At 47.1% G+C, this 21356-nt stretch overlaps 1 protein-coding gene across 1 annotated transcript in view; it reads right to left on the reverse strand.

Annotated features, from left to right (window-relative positions):
* HIVEP3 (HIVEP zinc finger 3) overlaps window positions 1-20954 on the reverse strand; it is a 276233-nt gene extending 255279 nt beyond the window's left edge. The window contains exons 1-2 of the mRNA XM_072885469.1: window positions 20816-20954; window positions 19562-19671 (exon numbers count right to left, since the gene is read on the reverse strand). The gene's annotated coding sequence lies outside the window, so the exon portion shown is untranslated. The remainder of the gene's footprint in view (window positions 1-19561; window positions 19672-20815) is intronic.
* Window positions 20955-21356: the final 402 nt, after the last annotated feature.

The following is a 21356-nucleotide window of genomic DNA, read 5'->3' on the forward strand; positions in this document are numbered from 1 at the left end:
TTCAGTGCCTCAGCCACTCATTTTTCAGGTGATAAACCCCAAGCATCTGCACATCCCTCCCCACATCCACATCCTGCAAACTGGAGCACCCAGCCCAAATGACTGTAAATCCACGCCTGGTTGTCACCACAAAAAAAAAAGTAAGCCCTGAGTTGGCAGCTGATACTCAGAGACCTTCGCGGAGAAGAGGTGCAGAACTGCACCCTCCAAACTCCGCATCCGCCCAGAGCCTGTGCTGTGCTCGCCACGGCCGCATCGGTGCAGCGGCTGCATAAAGGAGTTGCTTCTCCTCTGCTTGGTTTTTCGAGCAAGGGACAAACAAACCTTATTCGTTTTTGCAGTCACCTGATGAACTGAGAGTGAAACTCCAGCATCAGGCAGGTTTCAAGGTCTCTGTGTACCGAACACGGTCTGGCTCTGGGGTGAGGAAATCAAAAGCAAGAGAATTTCTCACCCTTTCAAGCTATCCTTAACTCTTTCCTATTAGTGCTTTTAGGCCTAATGGCAAAGGAGGGGGAGAGGAAGGAAAAAAAAAAAGACACTGGCAGCAAGGCAGCCCCATCCTGGGCAGCCCCGTGGAGGCGGGGAGCGGCCGGCACCCAGGGCCAAGAGAAAGCCAAAGGCAGCGCTGCTGCCACAGCCAGCGGTGCGGTTTGCAGGCACAGAGCCAGGCAAGGGGCTCTGCGAAGAAAAACAGGGAGAGGAAGCAGAAAGAGGAAAACAAAAAGCCCCAACCCCCCCAAACACCCCTGCACTGAAACTTAATAAACAGCAAGAGTCTGCATTCACCTTTCACAGAAACCTCTCTTTATTACTAGTGGGCAACTGTATTTTTATCCTGTGGCTTTCTGTTTTTGCAGACACATTCCAGCATGAAACCAGAGACAATATGCACCACTGAGCAGCAGAGTTTATTTTAAGGGATGTAACATTTTCCTGAGAGGATGCTCTATTTGTGTCTGCTGCAGGAAGCAGTAAAATGGCAGGTGTGTTTCCATGTAACCCAGAGACACAAAACAAAATGCACAATGCAAAGCAAACGCTTTTGTCTTGCAAATCTCTGCTCAGCGCACTGAAAAATAAAAAGAAAAAAAAAAAAGAAAATAAAAAGGGGGAGGGAGAGGGGTTTTCCCTGGGGCCTGTTTTCTAGCTTATTAGTCCTGCAGATGCTCAAGACCTACTTTGCCAGGAAGGAGATTCATGCCCACCGGCGGGAGAAGGTAGCAGTCGCAGTCTGCAGGCTTAACCGCTGCTCCCCATTTGCATGCATGTAAAACTTGTAATTGCTGCCGTACATGCTGTACCTTGCAGGAAGCATGCGCTCCTTCCAGAAGCGCCCTTCAGCAACGAGCTTTTGGTGAGGCCTCGCTCAGGAGCGCACACTCGGGGTAATCTAGAGGACAGAGCAAGTAATTGTATTTAAAATATATATATAACCCTACCTGGTTTGAATGCAGCTTCTTTAAGCCACAACGACTTCAGCACACCACGTCAATTTGACTTGCCCTTGCAACAAGCCCGTCGCGGTTATTTCCTCTGAACAACTGGTACCTCCAGCACAAGAATACAGTGAACTTTCTGGATGTCACAGAAAGAAATGAAAGATTTTTGCTCTCCTTTGTTCCAGCCTTATACTTTATGAAAAAATGTATTTTTTTATACTTTGTATACAAAATATATTTTATACTTTGTATACATTTTATACTTTGTATTAAAAATACAAATACTTTTTTATACTTTGTATAAAAATATATATACCATTCCGCTCTGGCAGGTTATTACCTCATTTTGCAAAAGTAAATGAGAAGTGTGATATGATGGAGAATAACACTCGAAGACTGCATTAGGTATTTAAAAGAAAAGCTTTTTTTTTTTTTTTCCCCCTAAAAAAATCCACAAAAGTGCTATTACTCCACTGGCAATCAGTGTCACAAAAGTAAAAGCCAAGAGCTTAGTAAGACACCAGGAACATTACAGCATTTGCAAGAATAAACAACAGTATTTAGTGTTATATTATAGAGGATGATGTGCCACAAAGGATGAAAAAGCAAGCATTAGCTGCTTGTGGGCTTAGACGAAAGCTGCCCAGAGAATGTGAGTTTTCTATGGAACATTGGTATTTAATAAAAATCCAAGTTAAAAGTATATTTATGGGCACACTAACACAGAGGACAAAATGGGCAAAATCTTTTACTCTGAAGAGAAAGTTTTCAGGAAATGGAACTATTTTTTACTTTTTCTATTGTCTAGAAAATTTTGAGCTAACCATGGGTCTTATTGCTGTTTTCACTTTTTCATTCTGCAGAGGACAATACTCCTCCACCTGCTCCATCCTTCTGCACAGTCATCTTTTCCCTAAGTGTCCTACTGTTACCTTGCAACCCCTTCCTGTTTGTTTTTCTTTTCTACCAGTTACGGCTCATGGTTTAAGTTTTTTTCATGGGAGTGAGGAGTTATCCATGACCACACGCCTGGATGGGCTGCAAAGCCATGGGTCTGATCTGGCCTCCAGGCAACACTGCCCTGTCAACCCTAAGAAAACAATAATGTCTGTGCATAATTCAGAATAGCATAACTCTCTTCTAACTCTGAAAACTTAAAAATAAATATTGTTCTTTCACTCTGACTCTTCTTACATGTGTGCCACAAAGATGGGTAAAACCACTGGCATGAAAGGGTTTAGGAAACATCTCTGAAAGTCATCTGCTGCTGCCAGGGTGCCGTGGCCAGCACGCAGAGACACTAAACCCCACCGAATGTACCCGACTCGCTGCCTACGAACCTTGCCCTGAAGCTCCCCACCACCACCAAGGGGAACTAGATGTCCTGTCACACCTCAGCTCTATCAATGCAGCACCCACGCATGCTCCAGCCTCCTTCCTGGGACTAACCACAAGGTGTCTCCTCCTAATTAACTGGACGAGCAGACTTATCTCCAAGGCTCAGTTCACAGCTCGGCTGCGTGCTCAGGGACTCCTCCAATTTGTTTTCACAAAGCACAGGGACACGGACAACATCCACACAACCATCCATGCAGCCTTAGAGCAGGGATGATACAGCCGAGCTTCATCAAGGTAAATTCTCCTTATGAGGAAGGCTGTCTCATAGCAAAGTCGCCCAGCAGAGGCAAGAGCTTCGTTTGCTAAACCTTGCTTAATTGTTCACACGATGGGAGGGATGCAAGCACTATGCACGGGTATGGGAAGCTGTAAAGGAAAAGGCTGGTTGAACACAGCACTGCATGGGGTTCAATTTGTTTATTGGAAAATTAGAGAGAGAGAGAGGAGGGCAGCTCCTCCAGTATTGTATTACTGACAAATAATGTCACTCTGCCCTGCGTTACACAGTCAATAATTAAAAGATTGTAGGTACCTCCCTAAGGAAAGCATGCAAAGACAGAAGCTGGGGGAAGACAAGCCATTTCCACTGTACCAAAAAAGACAGAATGTCATTTTATTTCATGTACAGGAAGTTATTCCTACAATATAGTTTTCTGTTGCAGAACAGCAGAGAGCCCAGAGAGTATTAAATTCCCATTATAGAGACTAACAGCAAAAATAAAGGGACAGCTTGTGCCCTGCCTCCATGGAAAGGTTAAGAGGATCTTTGGGTTAAAAAACCTGGTTGCAAATCTAGGGTGCAAGTGCAGTGCCCTGCTCCACAGCCCCCCAGTCTGCGTTTCATCTCTTGACACCCCAGTTCTCCAGCTGTAAGATGGATGTAAGCCTTCTCACTCTGTTCCCATAAGAACATGGGGAGTTTCTGAGGGGGTTCCATGTATAAGCAGGGAAGAGGATACAAAAAGCCCCATCTCTGCTCTCCAGTGACCCCTGCATCATGTCTCCTTTGGGGCTAGGAGAAGCAAAGGGGGACTCTGTGAGGTACCTCACCTTGTAAAACAGATACAACAAAACCTGACGTGTAATTTTACCAGCAAATAATATATCTGTTCCCTTTGTCCCCCGTTTTTTCATTCTTTTTGAGGTTTTTCAGACTCACTAAAGCACAGAAGTTTTTTCTAACTTGCAGCTGAGAGGCAGGTAACCCCCTCAGGACTTCCCGTCATGTTGACAGCACCAATACAGTTCCTTAGTGCCAGCAGCGCTTTTCAATGCCATGACAAATTTTGCCTTGCACTGCCACTTGGACATAAACCACAACGGCTGCCTGCTTGCGAGAGACTGCACCGACCCTCTGTGCCGACGAGGCTCTGCTTTCCACCGCATCCTGAAATCCCACCTCTGGCAAACAGGACAGCGACCTTTGACAGTGCCACTCAAGAAAGATGGGTTGAAGAAAGCAAAGATCAGAGCTGCAAAGATGATAGGAGGTGTGCAAGGTGCAAGAGCATCTCTCAATTACAGGAGTTCATCATTGCAGCTTCATGCAATGGGCTCACAGGTGCGTAGCTGCCCTCCTCACTTGCCTAATCCCCTTCCTGATGCTAGCACAGTCTGCTGCCATTTGCCTGGGTCCCTGCCTGCACTAACCAGTTCCCAGGACCTTTTTGGGCCAACATGCTGCCAAATGCATTGCCCAGCAGGCTTGCTGGTCTAGCTTTCGCAGCATGCATGGGTCATGTATTTCTCCTTCGCCAAAACACATGGTTCACCTAAACCCTCCCTGTCCCAGCGCCTGCAGATCAAATTCATATCCTGCACATTGAACTCCCAAATTGCTGTATGACTCGCTGCAAGGGTGGCAACAGATGAACCATACTGACAGCAAATGAAGCTTAATGAGAGGAGCCAGGTGGGCTTGGAGCCTTCTGCAAGGTGCTACAGTCCAGCCCAGCTGAAGAACAGCAGGAACATCCCACAGGCAAAGGAGAGCATCCATGGGATGGCCCCAACTCTGCGAGGCACCCACTGTACAACCAACATCACCACTGAGACACTGCACTGCCTAGCATAAAAACATGGGGTTTAACATGAAGTTTCTTGGTTTAGGTTTGTGCATAACCTCACCTTGCTGCTGACAGAGCTGAAGCTCCTGTGACTGCTTTCAACCCGGATGAGAACCTGGAAAGCAGCAGAATCTGGAAGAAGATAACCACGTCACGCTCTCATCTGCCACCATCTAACACTCCTTATCATCACTGGGAAAACAGAAATGGAGGATCAGGCTAACAGAGGTGATAAGACACTGACCCACCAGCTCAACTTCTCCTAGAGGCAGCAACAAATCCCCAAGGAAGGTGAAACATGACCATGCCTGACCACCATTCGTTCCCACACATCCTCCAGGAGGAGAAAACTCCTCCTTAATGTTCACAGCAAGTCATTTAACCTTGCCAATGAATAGCTGAATCTCCATTTTGCAATCCACTGTTGTAGGGAAGCGCCTGGGACCAGAGTTGATCCGGTACCAGGGGGAGCACCCCCCCACCGCTGGTGGTACATCTCCCATCTCATCTTTTCTCCTCCTGCACTGCATCCCCCACGCTGGCTGAGCTACTTCCTTTCACTGACTCTAAATGCACTGCCCATTAGTGACAAAGTGACCTTTTTGTCCCAGTTTTATGACACAGCATAAAGAGGAGATGCAGCCAGTTTCCTTTAAGACTTCAAATATTCACATACTCCCCAACTCTTCCCTTCTCCACGGAAGGTAATGCTCTTTCCCCTGACATCAAATGCAAATGGAGCGATTTTGCTCTTTGAAGTTATCAGCTGTAATCTTCAAGTTTGTCCTTATGTCCAGGCACTTTTAAAAATAATTTATATTAATTGTTCCCACTGCAATTTGGTTCACACACCAACCTCCCTGCATAAAAAAACTCCACCTAAATTCCTGACATGCCCAAACCTTCCATTAATTTGTGCCCACTCGTTCTCATGCTCATCTCTGGCCCAGTAACATTGGGAATTCATTAGCTCTGCTAATTCCCCACATATCCAAACACCAGCGAGGCTAGTCCCCACTTTTGACACTGTTTTTGACAACCCTTCTGGTACATTGACCAAACATATTTGGTCTCATAAAACCTGGCCAGCTATACAATGCACCATTCTCTATACAGAGAGGGGGACAAGGCAACAACGCTTTGACACATGTGGTCTTTGTGCATCATGGTGGCACAGCTTCAGTGGCACAGCATCATGGTGGCACAGCACCTCTTCAGTGCTCGCATCTACTGGAGAGGGTGCCAGGGTTGCCACCTGGCCCTGCATCTCACAAGCTTTGCAGCCCTGATGCAGCATTGAGTTTTGTTTAACTTCAAAAAATATATACATCTATTATGGGGTCAACAACAGGCATCCCAAAGAAACAGTGGGGTGCTGTGACTTGTATTAGGACCTGGAGATATATCATGGGGAATATTTGTCCCCAAGACTAACAAACAGGCATGTTAGCTGCCATGCTTTTGCAATGGCACCATCCCATGCCAGGAGGAACTTTTCCAAGAGTACGATGCACAGCTCTGTTGCAGCATCAGCAGTTTTTGCATAAAGTTGCATTTGGGCTGTAGACAGCCTTCAGCACAGCTGTCAGCGAGAGAAGGAAGGAGAGGAGGGACGCATCCTGCCAGGGTGCCTGGGGTACAGACACACAGGTGTTTTCAGCCCAAGCTCCCCAGCACCTTTCTGGGACACCCTGCTGTTGCTCCTGGTACAGACCACAAAACTTCCCAGGTTTTAATATGGAGAAAAAGGAGTTTAAGCTGATACTGGAAATCTTTTGCCGTCACATTTCACTGCTCTGTACGGATTTTTGTGGTCAGTGCCCAGGCAGGTGTGAGCCCTCAGCTCCACATCTCACACGTTTCTTTTGAACACACACACACTTCTCCACATGCCTGTGCCCAGGCACACACAGACAACAATTCTGAGCTTTCTAAGAAGTCAGGAAGAAACCCCAAGCTGCTGACTAAGTCCCCAGATGAGCGAGGCTGAGGAGTTTCAGCAAGTCACCAAGAGCTGAAAAGGCTCATTAATCCTCACCCAAATCTACCGCCATTACAAATCCTTTGCTGCTACAAACGCTGTATGTTTTATCACCCTCCGCAGCTCACCGTATTCACCAATTCGCCCCACTGAATAACACAGGTCTTTTCTTTACCGGGTAGCTTCAAGCCTCCTTCCCTACATATTGCTCATTTCCTCAATGGCAATAGCTCGCCTGACGCCCGTCTGTGCTACATGGGGCTGGGATGCCGCATCCACCACTGGCAGCTCTTCACATGGCGGTGCAACCCGTAGGATGCCAGCACTGGCCTTGAATCAGAAAAACGTTTAGGAACATGATTAAGTACAACATCATTATCCAGGATGGCAATTAAATGCACACTTACAGGCAAGCACATGCTTAAATGCTGCCCTGGATGGCGATGCTTTCGGAAATCAGGGCCCCTTCCAAGGAAGATGCAGCTGCTGGGTGGATTAACACCGACTTGTTTGTACCGCTGCATTTTGCATATGTGTGAACAAGCTGGGGAGAAAGGAAAACTGGAAACCTCTCGCCTTGACCGCCTACGTCAGGCAGCTGGGCTCTTTGCTAGGACCTTATATACTCTGAATTAATCTCCGCATCCCATAATGGCTGGCACAGAATTGAACACTTGTCACATACCCAGTCCGTCTGCATTCATTCCCAGTTTCAGGGTCCTGCCCGGCAGCATGATGGCCCACAGCAAAGCAAAGGGGGGATGCAGGGGTTGCCAGAAGCCCTGGGGTGATGCACATCGAGCACCACATTGTCTATATTAAATCCATTTAATTCTTGCTTTAGCACAGTTTGGTGAATATTCCCGTCTCCAGCTGTGAATGGCAGTGGAACAAGCAGCTTATTTCTGTTTTCTCTCCAGGATGCAGTGACAGGAAAGGTCCACGCGCTGTGTCCTGCAGACCCCTCTGCCCAGGTTTGGTCCATCTGCATCCCCAGGTTTCTGTTACACGTTGCACAGTGGGGCTCTCTGCAACTGGGGTAGCCATATGCGTGCACATGTGACAGACCTAATAACTGTGAGAGGGCAATGGAAACATCTCAGGGGAAGAAAAAAAAGCTCTTTCCCTTGTTTTTCTATTAATATTGGCTTTAGGAAATGTTTTCTCTTATATTGCTGTCAACGGCACAGAATACAGGGTGGGTAGCTTTGAGAGTAGGAGACTGCTGTAGGGGGTACCTGCACCAGCTTCTTTATTTTTGCTTTGAGCCTCCACTCAGAGGCACGTGGAGCTGAGAGCACTCTGGAGCTTGCAGCAAACTGAGGGTAAAAAAAGGTAAAAACAACTGAACTGAGTAAAAAACAGTCATTGCACCAAGTTGTCAGTAGCGAGGAAGCAGGCGCTTCGTGGGTTTCCACAGGAGGGAACAAATGCGCCAGTCCAGCTCCAAAGCCAGCGCTCACTCCTGCCCAGCTCTGCAGCAAGAGGAGAAAGCCCAACAGTCACTAGCACAGCACATCTCATCCGAGCAGACAGGGGCACCGAGACCATAGGTGCAAAGATGCACGGCTTTGCAGGACATCAGCAGAAGCAAACCCAGTCCTAGTCACCAGGTTATAGACAGGGGAAGCCAGTCAGAAAGGAAAGAAAAGCAGATTTAAAAGGCTGCTCTGCTCTCTGCCCTGATTCAGCTGCAGTTTACCCAGCTGCAATGTGTTTACATTTCTAGCAAAATTAATCCTGAACTCCTTGGGCCAGATATTCTAAGAAAGGAAAGGAACTTTATTAATTATGTAGTAGAGAACTGCACCCACAGTGAGCTGCTCAAGGAGCCAGGCTTGGACTGAAATCTCCAGCACTGTGTAACTTCCAGGAATTTGTGGATGTATTTTATGTTGGTTTTTGTTAATTTACCTTTTTAAAAAATAGGTGTTTTGTAAAATCACAGATTTTTCCAGATATTCTCAGAGATGCTAAGGTAGCATTCAGGCTTCTTGCTCCAAGTATGAATGATACTATCTACAAGAGAATTCAGAGCTTGGCAGGCTGAAGGAAAGCAATTCACCTTCAAGCAAGCACTCACCTACTATTTCTATGAATAATAAATACATTAATTTATTAAGTGAATAAAATGCAGGAGACCAGAACTTATTAACAGCTGCACTGTGAATAACCTGTGTTAGCGATCTAACATCTGAGCCTGAAAAAACAGCTGTCTAAAAATGAAACTGAAACTTTTTCTTAGTTTTCTAAAGTTTCTTGCAAGTTTAAGCAGTTCTCATACGTGAAAGTCCTAAAATACTGTCTCCTCATAATGTCAGAGATCTGTGTGCATCTGTTTTATCAATATGTAGAACAGATTGAAAAGCAGGTATTGCACATGGCAGAGCCCATGAGGCTGATGGATGGAGATACCAGCTTTGCTCCAAGTTAGTCTTTCCTCCTATGAACTGTCACATTTTCATCTCCAATTTATTTGGGTCTGTTCCACTACTACATTATATACAGTCACAGAGAAGAGACCTTAAGGTTAACTCTACTTTGCGTGCACTGCCACAAAACCCCACCTCTTTTAATACAAACTCCCTTTGCCACGGTGCTCACAATAAAGATAAATTTCACTCTGCGTGGCCAAAGCAGTGAGGGCACGAGCGGGACTGGGGCAACGTCACAGCCCAACCTGCCGAGAGGCTGGTTCACTGCCCCAGGGACTGCAGCTCAGGTCGAGGGGGAGCGGAAACTACCCAGGTGTACAAATCGCGTCCTCGTATCCGAGAGTTCAGCGGGAGGGAAGCACGTCAGCTCCTTCTCTCAGCTAAAGGGGTTCAAGCGGAAAATTTCCCTGATGGTGTCTTCTTACGGCTGTAGTGTTATTATCGGCGTATCTCCTAAAGAAAATATTCCTGGGGCTGCTGCTCCTTCAGCTTTCAGAAAAGCTTCAGTGCCACCGTGCTCTAAGGGAAAGCAAATAACTCAGCCTTTCAGGGCTGGCTGGTGTGGAAGTGAAACTCCATCTAATTTAATTTAGGAAAGAAATAAAAGCCCCCAACTCTTTGAGCCTGAATTACTTATGATTTTCCTTCACAAAATGAAGGAAGAATTAGACCCTACATTAACACCATGAGGATGTGGTAGTGAGGAGCAGGCAATAAGCAGAGAAAGTCCAAATTAACCTAAGTCACAGTCTGGACTCATTCCTCTGTTTATGTACATTTTTAAAGAGGTTTAATTAAGCTACCACATCTTAAGATTTGATTTTCAAAGCTATATAAGCAATTTATGAGAATCCAGATTGCAAAGGGCAGTTCAGGCGCTCATGATTCTTTGAAAATCCTCAACCAGTGTAATAGAATTCATTTTCTCCTGCAAATTAGATACATATTTAGCCAAAATAACCCAGGACCATGTACAGAATTTATAGATTATCATAACCTAATCATGAGGGCAGAGTTAAGGTTACAGATTCAGATTTTACTGCTGTGTTCACATGTCAAAGCATCAAATATCCAAAGCGTAAAAATCACAAGATAAAGAAAATCAGGGCATCTTCCAGTAAGGAGTGGTTTGGTGGAGTGACCCAGTGATGACCAACATACCTGTGAAATCAATCAAATAATCAACCAAATCTGAGACTGGCCAAATTCTTTCACTAAAGCTTTAGATCTGTTTAAGGTATTTAAGATAATCTAAGTCCTTATATTGGCACAAGCTGTTTAAAATGATCTAAGGCTTTAGATTGGTTTAAGCTGCTTATGCAGCTTTAAGGTTTTAAAAAGGTTTAGACTGCTAAAAAACATTCCCCAAAAAGCAAGTGGGGTTGTTTGTTGGGAGCTGTTTGCTGGTTGTACCATTTCATGGATTTTAGTATGCAGAAATATGTACTCAGGAGTAAAATATTTTGTTTGCAACACTGAAAGTCAAAGTCAGTCAGTACCAAGTCTACAAATACTGAGTTTACGGATGATTTCTATTGGCATAAGTTTGAGAGGAGCAGCACGCCATAGTTAAAGCACCAAGAACTCTGTCATCTTTAAAAAAAAAAAAAAAAGAAAGTACCATAGGAAATTACACAAGAAATTAATGCAGCAATTCCAGCCTGTGAAGAAAAAGTAAACAACGTGCCAGTATATAAACCCTACAAATTCAGCTTTCCTCTCCTCCTTTCTACTACTCTTATTTCCAGCTTTTTATCACCAAAATACAATATCCCTTGTCACGCTCTTCTTAGGATTACACCCATTTGCAAGCCCGCAGGTGTCTCTGGGGATATGAAATCCAAGGTGCCCATGTGGTGCTGGAAAAGCTCAATAACAAGTCCCCATTAGCCACACAGGTACTTGCCTCAAGCAATACTTCTGTATTGCAGAGGGTGCTGGAATACACAAGGGCCAGGAAGGCTCTTCCAGGAGGCCAGGACTGGTTCCACCCTCATCTGCATCTTTACAGCACAAAATCATCCCTACTCAAACAACTTTTTTGCAAGGAGCATGCCCAAGCCCCACGCTTCAATTTAACTACCCATCCTGCTGAGGTGCAGAGCTCCTAGCTGCAAGGAGCACTTTTATTGTCTTAAGTCCTCCCCAGCAGGCCCAGCTGGGCTCCAAACATCCCCGAAGTCCCCAAAGCTCCCTTCTCCATGAGATGCATGCTCTGAGTCTTGCTCCAGCCCTGCACCCTGGGCTCTGCAACTGCTACCTCAGCGAGACTTTTTGCCAGCCCCAGCTCTGCAGTGTCACCCTCCCGCAGGGCACGGGAGGGCTGCTGGGGCAAAGTCTGCCCCAGGCCTTGAGTTTAGCCCCAGACCAAAGCTTCGGTCCCACCCAGCCTGTGAGATGAGGAGCCCAGAGCAAAGCTCAGCCCCGACTCCTGGAGCGCAGCACTCAACCGCAAGGATGGAGTCACCACCCGTCCCTTGGGGAGCTTGAATTTCCTTCCCGAAACTCTGTCTGGAAAATCAGGGCAACGCTCCTGCTTGAGGGCACACCTCTTATAAACAGTTGCAAAAACACATCTAGTCTCCTTTAGCCAGTTAGATCACTGCAATGTTCAGTTTCCCTTTCTGCCCTATGAAGGGGATGGTCCCCTCCCTCCCTGCCATCTAGATGCAGAAAATGCAGTTATACTGGGACAAAGAGCCATTTTTTTTAGCCACTTGAGCACAGGCACTGTGGTACACAGCCACCCTCTGCTCTCATTTACACAAACATAAAGGCAGAGCATCTGGCCATGTGTCAAAAGTCTTTAATTACATGATCGAGCTTATCTTAAATATCTATTTATTGAAAGTTGTAAATAACACAAGATTGCATTCTCTGATAAACATCACACAGACAAAGGGAAGTTACGATTACATATTCAACCTAATGCTTCTCATTCCATCTTTTGATTGCTTAACTTTGCAACCCTTATGTGAGGTTCATGTAGGCATCCTCTCTCCCCCCTCCACCTTTACAGTTTGCTCTTGAATACGAAGTTCATTTTATGGTTATTCAGTCACGGAGAACCAAATAAGGTTTTTTCATAATAAAGATTTTTATCCTAATATGCATTTTTGACTTGGGACTATGCTTCTTCAGACAGCATCAATCCCCAAGCAGCTTTTGCAATGGCAAACACTGAGCAAAATCCAAATGACTGAGAAAAAGTACATAAACGCTGACAGAAATAGCAACAGAAGCAACAGAAACCTGTTATCTACAGTTAGCTGAGAAAATTAGCCTCTTGATTTTCAATTTACCCAACCTTTTCCGCTGTAAGGAACAACAGACTGCTCAGGGATGGGTTCATGCCTCAAAAGTGTACACAGTGTCCCAAAACGAAATGCAGAATAACTCTGGATACAGACTAATTACAGCTTCCTTAGAGTCCTCTCTATCTGAGGATTATCGTATGATTTGCAAAATTTTCATAAGCGATAACATCACACCAGGAGACAGTGCTGGGAAGCAACGCCAGAACCGATGAGCTGATTTACCCAGGAGGGAACACGCCCCCATTGCACCCCAAAATTCCAGCAACAAAAGGAATATAGGTCCTGCGAGCTGCAGGCATACAAATCACAGAGCTTTTGTATAGCTTAATCATAACTTGTCGCATTCCTGTACTCATTGATAAGCCAAATTCCAGCTAAATTAGCTATTCTGGTATTATCTTCCTGGTATGCCCCATGCAAGTTTTCCAGAACACTTTTGAGTTCTGCTGTTATTTATATTACCTTAATGCCTTGTTATTTACGTTATCGATCCCTGACAGTTGACAAAGGGGTATTGAAACTGGAGCGTGGAAATATAATAAGAGGTGAAACAAGCATGGAGCTCTTCCCCACAGCATCCCCATGAACACAGCCCAGCCTTGTGCTTCACGGCCCATGGTCAACCTAGCACACTGCTGCCCACGTTCACTGCCTTTGCACAATTCACTGAAGGGCATCTCCTTTCTGATTTTATCATCTACTCTGTATGATGGAGCACCTTGAAATCTCCACCAAGACCAGGGTTCCACGAAGCCGAACCCCACACAAAGAGCAAGAGCACCTTCCTGCTCAACAGCACGCCAGCTATGCCCGTGCCACACAAATACCCATGGCACTGGCATTTGCTGAGATGGTAACGAGGAACTGAAGCCAAGGAAAAAAATTTTTGCCTTACAGGGTGATACCTTTCTGTAAAAACAGAAATAAGGAGTCTTTCTTCTCTTAAACTGCCTCTGGTGTAGGGCAACAGAAGAGACCTTGGGTAGCATCAACCCAACCATCAACCAGCCCCCTACACTGGGAGAGCATGTATATGTGCCTCGCTTCACGGACATGCAAGTGTGCATTGGATGGAGAAAGACAAACCATTTCATATGCTATGCAATTTAGGAGCACAACCTTCAACAGGAGTTTTGCTTCCAGGTCCCCATGGCTTCACAAGGGGAACCTAAATCCTATTGATGCTTAATCCGCAGTGTAATTGAGGAGCAAAATAAAATAATTTCTGCCCCAACTGAGAAGCATGCCTTTCGTTCACTATAAACCAAGCCAGCTATATATTCACCACTCCAAAAAACAACTCACTTGGCTATAACAGCAATATCTTCCATTCATTACCTTATTTATTTTAAGTCTGTGGTTCATGCTCTGCCGACTGCCCCCATGCACCTTGCAGCCCATGAGCGGCACACACACTGGCACACCTTCTCCTCGCTGTTGAAGCTGGCCCAAGGTCAATTTTCACCCCTGTAGTGGGTGGTCTGACCCACACAGCCACCTTACTCGCTGCTTTCTCTTGGCATGGCACCACATCTTGTTTGGAGACATGAAGCCACTCTAAATATTTTCCTTCAATCTGCCACGGGTGCACAGTACGTGTCCTTCACTTGCCAGGTAACAGATTTTTTTTTTTTCCACTGCATAAAATTACTGTCCGATTAATTAAAGTTATAATCAAATGCAGATATCAGTAAGGTAGAAGTTGCCTGCGCTTGCTGGAGATGTCCCTGCCACGCAGGGTCATCTGGAGAATTCATTTCTAGCAACAGATTCACTGCAGCAAATAGTTTTCAGAAGAAATCTGGCCAAACTGCTTTTGAACAGCCATTAAAAACAAAACAACCTGTTTGGCTCAGCAATTTTCACTCTCCCATAAAAGTTACTGTGATACCAGAACCAAAAAAAAAAAAAAAAAATAAAAATCTGAAAATATGAGTTAAAGCAATGACAAACAGGGTGAATGGGAACATGCCTGCAACATACAGGATTGCAATGACTTTTACAACCAACACAGAATCCGGTAAAGGCCATAAGGAGAGAGATGAGGGATGATAAATTTATTTTCATGGACTAAAACACACAGGCAAAGGGGAATTGGCTGGTGAGGATTGGAAATCCCTTTGAAACACAGATGACGTAGGATGGACGTGGGTTAGAGGGACTGGGGCAGGATGGGATGCTGCTTGCACAGCTGAGCCCATCCCAGGAGTCTCCTCTGTTGCACAAGAACATTTATTTAAAAGACCATATGAGCTCCGATCGCACCTCTATCAATTTTTCCTTTGGTTATTTCAAACATACTAGACCTTTTGATTTCAAATCCATCATTTAGCAGTAACACCCACCAGGATATATAAAATATGCTTAAGTGCTAAGGGCAACTAAAAAAAGTGGGTTAGAAGTTTTGTTCGTAGCAGAGGTCTATTTTGAAGGACTCTCGGATCATCCCTGACATCATCATGAGCGGTGCTCACCTTTCTCACTCGCACTTTAACAGAATGATAAATTCTGCAGTGGCTTATTTTCAGCAGATCACTTGTTACATCAGGGTTTACTCATTTCTTTTTGCTGGCAGCCCCCAAACCAGGGCTGTGAGTCAGCAGCAGCCCTGGGCCCTTCCTCCAGAGACACAGGAGATGGTCCAGCCACCCGCGGTTGTCTCCTTCACCGGATTTTATTGACCAAGCTCCTTTCAAAGATGCCCATGCATTCCACATCAAGAGCTACCAGTGACGAGATGGCACATGAGAGGGGAAGCAAGCAAGAGAAAATCTTTCCCTTGCACTGAAAAATCTAGGCTGTTCGAGGAGCAGACAACCCATCTGAAGGTCTCGAGTCCCATGGGATTTCCACGCAGGGAGCTTGCAAGCAGCCCTGGAGCAGCAAGGCTGTGGGATCCTCCCCTCCCAGCTGCAGGGAGAGGCAGAGCAGGCAGGACCATTAGGGTCAGTGTCATTAGGGCATCCTGGGTCATAACAGCTCGTCCAGACCAACCCCAGCCTGGGACCAGCAGCTGGGCTCCTCCTGGGGACCGTCCCAGCAGCTATTTCTAGGGCTCCCCCTCCCTCTGCTCCCAGGGGATGCCAGCAGCATCCCGTGTCCCGCAGCCACAAGGGCTTTCACACACAGCCCCCTGAGAGCCCAAGCTGGCCACACCACATGCAACATGCCTCGTTAAATTATTCAAGTCATCCGTAACAGCAACTGGTTGCAGCGTTCACCTCTAAACAGCCCAGACCCCACTGCAGCACCCGTGCCCCCCCGGAGCTGGGGTTGCTCCTGCTTCTCACAACAAGGATCATCTGTGCAACAAAATGCATCTCGCAATAAGGATTATCTATATGGTAAAATATGTTCCCCCATGCATTTTCCTACAGCACCGGTGTCCGCCCAGCAAATAGTCATCTAAAAAAAAAAAATAGCAAGTGCTGCTGTCTGCAGTTGGAGCTTAGAGTCAAAACTTATTACTTGTATTTTCAATCTGCCAGGGACTCACACTGAGATCTTGGCCAAATGGCTCCCCCTCCCTCCTCCCCATTTCCCACACAGAAGAAAAAGTAAGACGCAGAAAGGTTAAATGGGAACAAAAAAGGCCATGCTGCTTTTTTTTCCCCCCACCTCAGTTAACCACCGAGATCAGTTGAGCAAATCCATGACTTACATAGCTGCTATGTTTCCATTCTTGGCATAAAAGTTTCCGAGCTTTTTAAAGAACTAAATGAAGAGACTTGGGCTATGAATTCTGACATCCCTTTTGCAGTAAGGTCAGTAATATGGTTAAATATGGGTAAGCAACAACCAGCCCTCTTATATACTTTTGAAGATCCTCTTCAGGTAACGACTTGCACCTTTAAACAGTCAAAAAAATCAGTATGCTGGGATGTACTATTCCTTGGTGCATCTATACTAACCCACATTATACATCTGCCTTAACTGAGCCAGCTATTTAGCTTTACATAGAGAAAGGAGATATTTTTTAGCCCCAAACAAGTCCAGAGTGGTTTGTGCTCCTACCAGCACAAGGCAGAAAGACTGACTCCCAGCTGGTCCAATTAAAAATGATGGGTTTAGGTCAATATTATGTTCCTACTCTCCTGGCACCGATCCCTTCCTCACCAGCTCCACATTGTGAACAGAGATAGCTGAGCTTTCTGGTAATTGCTGGACCAGCCCAGGGACCGGTGGAAATCCAGAATTAAAGTGCACCTGAGGAGGAGGCCTTTAAATCACTATGAACCTGGGCTCCATAAAACTTCTTGGCCAATCCACAGCTACCTCAATTTCCTAGCAAATATCCCCATTTACATAACCCGATTGAACAGGTCAGCCACAACCTTTACCAGAAATGAGCCAAGATGCTGGACAGCCATTTGAAAGCCATGACCTTGCACATCGTGTATGTTTATAGTAGTTTTACAACTATTTCAAGCAAAATAATGAACAGCTTCCTTTGCAAGCACGATACTGTCAGGTGACCCGGGCTCCCGTGCCTTGGAGAACAACAGTTTCGTTTCCCTTTCTCCGGAGGTGATGAAAGGATAAAAGTCAGAGGAACGCAGGGCCAGCAACTCCCACCAGTCCCAAGGTATTACAGAGACTTCATAAAAGAGCAACTTCTGGCAGGACTCAGATGCCACCGTCTCTGCAGAGGAGCACGCTAGCTCTGGTACAGCACGAGACAAAATCCGCTGTGTCCTGCTCAAGCTGCCAGGAGAAGGGTTTGGGCTGGGCAATGGCCGAAGGGTTTCGTTGCCCCAGCAGAGCAGAAGCCCATGGCCTACACGGGAGATGGTTTGATAGGGAAAACACCACCTTCCATCCTCCCCCTCCTTAATCACCACCCGCTTCAGTTTTCTCGGGAGGTTTCTCATCCAAACCGTTTCCCACCAGCCTGAGCGGAGTGAGAGTTCGGGACTGGAGACGAGCAGCGAGCTCCCATATGGCATTGCTTTGCAGAAATCCCGCCGAGCAAGCAGGCTGGCCGAAAGGAGGAAGAAATAAAGACCGACATCCCCCCCACCCCCCCGCGTTTTGTTGCAGCTGGGAGGATTTGCCATCTCCAAAAAGAAAAAAAAGGCAGCTTTGGGCACGCTCTTTCATTGGTACGGCGCGAAAACCAGAAAGTCCCGTCCCCGCAGGACCACGCAGCCCCGGCGTGAGCCGAGCATCGCTGGCTCGGCACGAGGGAGCGCGAGCTTTGGGGAAACACCCATTTTCTTTGCATCCCAAAGCATGAGGCTGGGGGTCGCCAGTGCCTGTCAGCATTCAGATTTGCCATTTCTGGCAGAGCAGGAGGGCAGGGGACACGAGGCGCTCGCAGCCCCGCACGCGGCCAAAAACCAGGCTTAGAGGAGCATTCCCCTACCGCTGGCTCAAAAGCATAATTTTAAACATGTTCTCCTGCATGCATCTCATATCAAACTCCTAACTAAAAATTATTTGCTTTCAGAAGCGGGGGTACAGTCCAGACTGCATATTCAGTTTTGATTACTTTTTATCTGTCAGGTTAGATATTCACAAGTTCTCTTTCTAGGAAGCCTCAAGGGATTGTTTATATAAAATAAGTATTTTATTTCATGTGCTGCCCACCCTCAGCTTGCACAATTAATTGGGGTGAACTTTTTGCAGATCCTTTCCTTAACAGTCAGGCAAAAAAACTACAAATAATCTTGCATGCACAAAGAGAAAAGAAATATATTGCTCAAACACACTTAAACACGCTGAGATATAAAAGCAAACTTCCAGACAAAGGGCTAATTTCTGCCCTCAGAGATTCATACGGCCAAAGGAGCCGGATGATCCCAGGAAGGGCTGGATTTGGCCCTCGGAGAGGCCACTGCAGTCCCCGCTGCAAGCCCAGGCTCGCAGCTGTGGGAACACGGCAGAAAACCCAGAGCCCAGGCGAGAGCCGTGGCCAGGTGCTGCATGGGACTGCCACACGGCAGCGGCGGCTGCCTCCACCTGCCTCCGCCACAGCAGCCTGCCAGCACAGGGGAAAACTTGAGCTCCCCAGCAAAGGACAAGCCTCGGAGGATAATATCCCAGCGCTGCCCGAATGCCAGCCCCAAGCGCGTGCAAATAAAATTAGGCAGGGTGAAAAAGAAGAGCCAGTGCCCAGCCTTTGTGCTGGCAAAAGGGCATTCAGCCACAGGCAGGGATCTAGCTGTTAAAATGAAGGTTGGATTTTTTTTTTTTTTTAATATGTTTATACATGCTGTAGCATCAGGTAACAGCTGCTTCTACTCTGCAGGGAGTATAAATGCAGGATGGGAAGTGGAGCAGGGCCTCGGCACAGGCACCCAACATCGCCCCGGGAGGATGAGGCTCCCCACAGAGCAACATGTCCATTTTTCCGCCGACGCAGCAGCCAGGGTGCCCGGCAGAGGCGCGTGCCCCTCTGCACACCCGTGTCAATCTTGCACATCGCTAACACACACGGCGTTCGCCTCCCACCGCCCCCAGCCCTGCCTCCCACCAGCAAGAAAAAAAATAAACAATAATAATCTATGCACGTTGGGAGAAAATGAAGTTGCTGTCAAGCGACGATAAATTCAGGCGACAGCCGGGGCTAATTAAGCAGGAGCAAGCAGCAAAGTAGCTGTGAGCGTGGCGGGGACAGGGTTACAGGCTGGCTGTGGGTGATTGACACCGCTAAGGTTACCTCGGGCTTGGGGAGCTCGCCCATCGCGCCATGCACAGCAGCCAGTGCCGGCCACCCAGGGAATACACACGCACACACATATATATGCACACTCGGTGTGCAGTGGGCGAGCGTCTTGGTGGCAACCTGACACCTTTGGGGAGGCAAAATGGAATCTCGCTGTCCGGTTGTGCACCCGCAGCAAGGGAGGGGGGAGAAAAATATACCGTTTGCAAATACGCACACAGAGAACAACAAAAACCAAACCACGCCGGTGCCTACCTTTGCTGGGTGCCTGCAGGCAGATCCCAGACCGTTTGGGGTCGGTGGCTGTTCCCTTCTTTATGAAATGTTCGGCTCAGCCGGTGCTATTTGCATTCTTTCATTAGCACCTGTTTCAAGTAAGGAAGGAGAAAGCTCATTACGAGATCAGCTTCCTTTCAAAATAAATTATTTAAAAAAAAAATAGAGATGCACGCTGCCAAATAATAATAACGCTAATAAAAAAAAAAAAACAAACCACATGTATATTAAAGCCCAAACTAGGCAGTTTAATAATGGGAGATCTTGCAGGTTGTGAGCATGCTCCAGCCGGAACAAATCCTTCCTCTGTTATTCCTCTGAATAAAAATAAACCACGATCAAGAAACCCAAACGGAAGCTTCCTCCTAGAATCCCTGCTGCTGAAAAATATGTAATAAATTCAGCCCGAAGACGCAGACTCTAATCAGCAGCTGTTTTCTGGATCCAAAGCCAGCCAAAGCCTCTCTTGTCTTTTCCCACTATGAGTCTAGGCCTTTTTGAAAAGGGTTTTAACCTTTTAAAGATACAGTGCACCAATTATCACTTCTGGAGGACTGTCACTCACGGCGCAAATGAATTAATAAAGCAGCAGCAGCGGCACAGTCGGAGCAGGGGGAGGTGTGGTTTGCACTAGCAGTCTTTCTTCGTGAATATTATCATATGATTTTTTTTTTTTAATAGGATCCCCCCCCCCCCCGCTTTGGGAGAATAATAATAAACGGCAAACTTGCCACTCAGCTCTTGGATAAATGCACAGTCATTATAAAAACGAACAGCTGCTGGATGCGATTCAGGGAGTTGTACGGCCGCTCCTTATCAGAGTTAAATTTGTTGCAACTGAATTTTAGGTATTAACAGTTTCCATCCCAGCTGGTGCTGTGAGAGGGTTAATGACATGCAGAGAGGAACTCTGTCAAGTGCTTCCCATCAAACTAAGGATCAGGCTGCAAAGTTTGAACCGAGCAGCCCTGGCACAGCAATAAAGCATTCTTCCAGGAGCGGGATTTCGGTTTTTTAGCAAACCGAACCAAAGCCCCCAAAAAAGCTCAGCCCTCCACTAACAAGCACTGCAAAGCGCCGGCGGCCCCGTGCATGGCACAGCTCCCCGGAGGACAATGCAGAGCCAGCTCTCCCATCAGGGACCTGGGGGGCCGGGTCCCCAGGCCTGGAGCCCCACGGCAGCGTCCCCCGGCAGCCTCGCGCCTCTCCTGGTGCCATCAGCGCCCGGCCCACCTGGGTGGCAATTGCATCCTCCTGGTCAGGGAGCAGGGAGCAAGGGGCCATCCCCGGGCTTCTGCAGCTCCGCACCCGGCACTCCTCTCTGGCCAGTCCTCTCTGCAGCCCCCGGCATGCAAACCGTCAGGAGCAAGCGGTCCTCCCGCCCTCTCCCCCCTCCTCCTCCTCCTCTTCAGCAGAAAATCATCATATTTCATGTGTCGCTGCTCCAGCCTCGCCAATTGGCTGGGCACTCGCAGGCGGAAATGTCAGGAGCAGCCCAGCATCGGTGCCTGCCCGCGGCCGCCCGTTCCCCCCGGGACGACCGGGTCCCCACTGTTTGCAAACCACAGCCTGGGGCAGGGGGCACAGGGCTGGCCATCAAAACTGGAGGGAAAAGGGGTTTTGGTGTTTGGGGTTTTTTTTATGCCACTTTGGCTCAGCTCCGGAGGGATGCAGGCTGCCAGCAACTTGACCTTGACCCGCACGGTTGCGTTGCGCTGCCAGCAAGAAGCATTTTCCGGATGACGGAGACCCAGCACATCTGCTCTGCTCGGCG

The sequence above is a fragment of the Ciconia boyciana genome, chromosome 21 (assembly GCF_034638445.1).
Source record: "Ciconia boyciana chromosome 21, ASM3463844v1, whole genome shotgun sequence".
NCBI classification, from domain to species: domain Eukaryota; kingdom Metazoa; phylum Chordata; class Aves; order Ciconiiformes; family Ciconiidae; genus Ciconia; species Ciconia boyciana.